Below are 4813 nucleotides of genomic sequence, written 5' to 3' on the forward strand. Positions count from 1 at the left end.
ACACGCTCTGACAGATTTGCTAGATACACTGCAATATGATTACAAGATAAATAAAAAATTGGGAATTTAAAAGCCTGCAAATAGGGATCGTAAAAAAGGTAAGGAAAAAAAGCCTGGAGATAATGTACACATATTTTACTCAAACAATGAAAATCTAACTCTGTAACACCTACAAAAGAAATATTCAACTCACTAAATCTTTGAAGGTTTACGCAATGTTAGAAGAACTGACTTTCAATAGGTAATTATTGCTAGATTAATTTTTGTTTGTTTGAAGTTAAGCACAATGGGTTATCTGTGCTGTAACCACCACGAGTATCGAAACACGGTTTCTATCGTTATAAGTCTACAAACTGTGACAGTGGGAGGTACTAAATTATCATTTATGTTACGTGTTAAGTTTCAAAATGGAAGATTCTTCCTCTAGGTTTATAAATTATTTCAAACTGTTGAATAAGACGTGACCTGTAATAAGCGTACCGGACTATGAATCCGACAATCTATGGTTAGCGTCTAGTCCCAAAAGCGGGTTCTGCAATCTAAATCCGTAAGTGCATTATAAGAGTGAAGGAAGATTCCGTTATTTGATTAAAGTAGCTCAAGTGTTGGCGACGGGTGTTATTGACTAACTGTTTTCTTTATAGTTTATCAGTTCCAAATTAGGGGCTACTGCAGGTAGTCCTTGTGTGGCTTTGCGCGAATATCCAAAACAATTGACTAATCTATTCTAAAATGTTAAGAAGCTTTAGCCACAGACTTAGATATTTCTGAGTCACTTGATCTAGTTAATAAATTATTACACGACTAGCTGGAGTACCCGTCCCTTGAAACTGAAAGTTTGTATGTATCACCGCATGGATCCAATGAACCTCCATATTTTGGTGAAGATCCATCTACACCTTGCGAAGTATTTACATGGACATACAACAGACAGTATTATTATATTTATATAGATATCTGAAACTAGCTGGAGTACCTATCTCCAGGACGTAAATTCATGATTAATAAAAGGTTATCTTAAGGTTATCATCTCAGAACATGATTATGATTAATAAAAGGCTATCTTAAGGTTATCATCTCAGAACATGATCATGATTAATAAAAGGCTATCTTAAGGTTATCATCTCAGAACATGAACATTATTAATAAAAGGTTATCTTAAGGTTATCATCTCAGAACACGAACATTATTAATGAAAGGTTATCTTAAGGTTATCATCTCAGAACATGATCATGATTAATAAAAGGTTATCTTAAGGTTATCATCTCAGAACATGATCATGATTAATAAAAGGTTATCTTAAGGTTATCATCTCAGAACATGATCATGATTAATAAAAGGTTATCTTAAGGTTATCATCTCAGAACATGATCATGATTAATAAAAGGTTATCTTAAGGTTATCATCTCAGAACATGATCATGATTAATAAAAGGTTATCTTAAGGTTATCATCTCAGAACATGATCATGATTAATAAAAGGTTATCTTAAGGTTATCATCTAAGAACATGAACATTTCTTTCCCTTATACGTAATTGTAAAAATATCAAAAACGCCCAAGAAATCTGCAAAACACAAAATGTGAAACTGCATGTTTGCATGTATATTCGCATGGACCAAACAAACCTTCATGCCAAATTTGGTAAAGATCCATTAACAGGAGGAGAAGTAGTGATAAAAAAAAAACGCTTATAAGAACTGCAAAACGCAAAATGTAAAACTGAAAATTTCTTCGTATCTCTCCATGGGTCCAACGAACCTTTATGCCAAATTGGGATAGATCCATGAAAAGGGAGCAAAGTAGTGGTAAAAAACGGGAAACGCAATAACACCCATGAAAACCGCAAAACGCTAAACTGAATATTTGTATGTCTCTCCCCATGAAACCAATGAACCTCCATACCAATTTTGGTGAAGATCCATCCATACCCTGCGAAGTCACTACCTGGACATACAACAGACAATACTATTATATTTATATAGATATATCATTGCTCTTATTGATACATCATCTCAGCTGGGTTTACTGTTTACTGGGTTTTCTCTTCCAATTCATTTTAATGTAAGTTTCTAATTGCATTTATTAAAATTTCCTATTTCTAATTTTTTCACTTAAAGGTTTTAAAGATTATGTGCGAACACGTAAATTTGCTTCATTACTATTTTAATTTCATAATATAATAAACTTTTAACTACTTTAAGTTGTTGTTGTTGTTAAGCACAAAGCTGCACAAATACCGAACATGTTCGCCGTTTCAGCCGTGGGAGCATTATAGTGTAAATCTCATTATTCTTTAGTAAAGGAATAACCCAAGAGTTGGCGTTGGGTGGTGTAGACTAGCTGTCTTCCCTCTGTTCTATGACTGCTAAATAAACTTGCGAGAAATTAAATCAAAACCAATTATCACTGCTGCCATCTATGAAAGAAAATTGAAATTAAACTTGGAAACGTTTGACGTTTCTAGTAACTGTAAATAAACTTGTATATGGAAGACCTATCACATCGTTAAAATACATAATGTCAACAAAACAGTGTAATTACTGTTATTTGAGAATTTTAGCTTAAATAAATAGCATTCACTTTCTGTTTTTTTCTTTAGAAAATGAAAAAAGCCAGCTGCTAATTTTATGCTTCGTAAAATTTCCCAGCAATTTTATGAAGTATTAATTTAGTCCATCAGTATCATTGATTGAGCTTAACTTAAAATATCGTGCACAACAGATATCACAATAGTAGTGAAATATATAACTCATTGTTTTTAGTTTTTATTATTATTACATTTTATAAGCAACCTATTCGAAGAAGTTTGTTTCAATTTGTTTCTGGTAAAACCAGAGCCAAAATAATATGATAATATTTAATGCACCTTTAACCTACTTTAAATTCAAAGTGTGATGGAAAGTGTCTTTAATTGTATTTTTTTTATCATCGTTTTATTATTATAAAATACAACCGGAAATAATATTTACAATAGAAAATTACATTAACATTACCTTCGTATTCAGGGATATATTTACAGAATTTACATAGAGTTAACTACTTTTAAACTTTTATCAATTTAATGTAAAACTTATTTTAGGGCCATAAAATTGAAATACATTAAGAAGCTTGTATTCGTAGTTTCGTTCTTATCATTTTATTATTATACCTCCATACAAGTCAACTATGATTTCGCAAAAAAAAAAACGGTAACAAAAGAGCCAACGCTGTATGGTAGTTGTAAAGTGTATCCTGGTATTTAAAGTATTTTCGGTAACAAAAGAGTCAACGCTGTAATAGAGGTACACTTTTCATCATTTTCATAACGACTAAATATTAATACTATAATTCAAACTCTCGTTTGTTCCCAAATGCTATTGAATTTTCTATAATATTTAATTCAAATGAACAAGAATTTTAAAACATAATCTTAAAGTATAAAACAAAATTATAAAGAATACTGCTATGGCTGAGGAAAGGAAAACTTTCAAAAACAATTTACGTGGTAAAGTGTATCCTAGTATTTAAAGTATCTTAACTACCACTCTATCTCAAGTAGTTTTCGTACAAAAACCAATGTGTTTATCTATGTAGAACAGCTATATCCGTTATTTAGATCTCTTTGCAATATCTTTATGTAATAATGTATTAAATATCGTCAAATAAAATACCAAAGGGGTATCGACAAACCTAGTTATGAACTCGACGCAGATAGCCTTTCATGTCGTATAATCCAAGGTCACACATATGTACACAAAAAAAAGAAAAGGAACTTTCTCTTTCTCTCTCTCTCCTTCTGCACACGTGTGCAAGCAATAAAAGCATTCTCAGATGTCAACCAGGTCACTGGTTTTTGGCATTCGGTGTCAGATTCAGGTGAATCGCTTTTTTTTAAACCAATTAATATGCATTAAGTGAACCACAAGTTCCCTTAGGATATTTCTTATCTTACAAGGTCGCTCGCCCGGCCCAGTTCATTTTATCAAGCTTCATCTCATAAGTATAGTGTATAGTAACTTAAAAACGGGCAAAATTTTTAAAAAACCTTAAAGAAATTGTCACATGTCGTTCGTACTTGTTTCATAAAAAAAACTATATTTCGGGAAGGTTTCAACTCCATTTTTATGACAAGGTTAACAAGTCACTACTTAAGACTTTCACAGTTACCCAAGAATTTAGTTTGTAATTGAAATGTTTATTGGAAAGTTTTTAATACCACTTTTGTGCCACTAACTGTCTAAATCTTCACAGTTACCTAACTGTCTAAATCTTCACAGTTACCTAACTGTCTAAATCTTCACAGTTACCTAACTGTCTAAACCTTCACAGTTACCTAACTGTCTAAATCTTCACAGTTACCTAACTGTCTAAACCTTCACAGTTACCTAACTGTCTAAATCTTCACAGTTACCTAACTGTCTAAATCTTCACAGTTACCTAACTGTCTAAACCTTCACAGTTACCTAACTGTCTAAATCTTCACAGTTACCTAACTGTCTAAACCTTCACAGTTACCTAACTGTCTAAACCTTCACGGTTACCTAACTGCCTAAATCTTCACAGTTACCTAACTGTCTAAACCTTCACAGTTACCTAACTGTCTAAACCTTCGCAGTTACCTAACTGTCTAAATCTTCACAATTACATAACTGTCTAAATCTTCACAATTACCTAACTGCCTAAACCTTCACAATTACCTAACTGTCTAAACCTTCGCAGTTACCTAACTGTCTAAACCTTTGCAGTTACCTAACTGTCTAAACCTTCACAATTACCTAACTGTCTAAACCTTCGCAGTTACCTAACTGTCTAAACCTTTGCAGTTACCTAACT

Source organism: Limulus polyphemus, unplaced genomic scaffold, assembly GCF_000517525.1.
Source record: "Limulus polyphemus unplaced genomic scaffold, Limulus_polyphemus-2.1.2 Scaffold1104, whole genome shotgun sequence".
NCBI classification, from domain to species: Eukaryota; Metazoa; Arthropoda; class Merostomata; order Xiphosura; family Limulidae; genus Limulus; species Limulus polyphemus.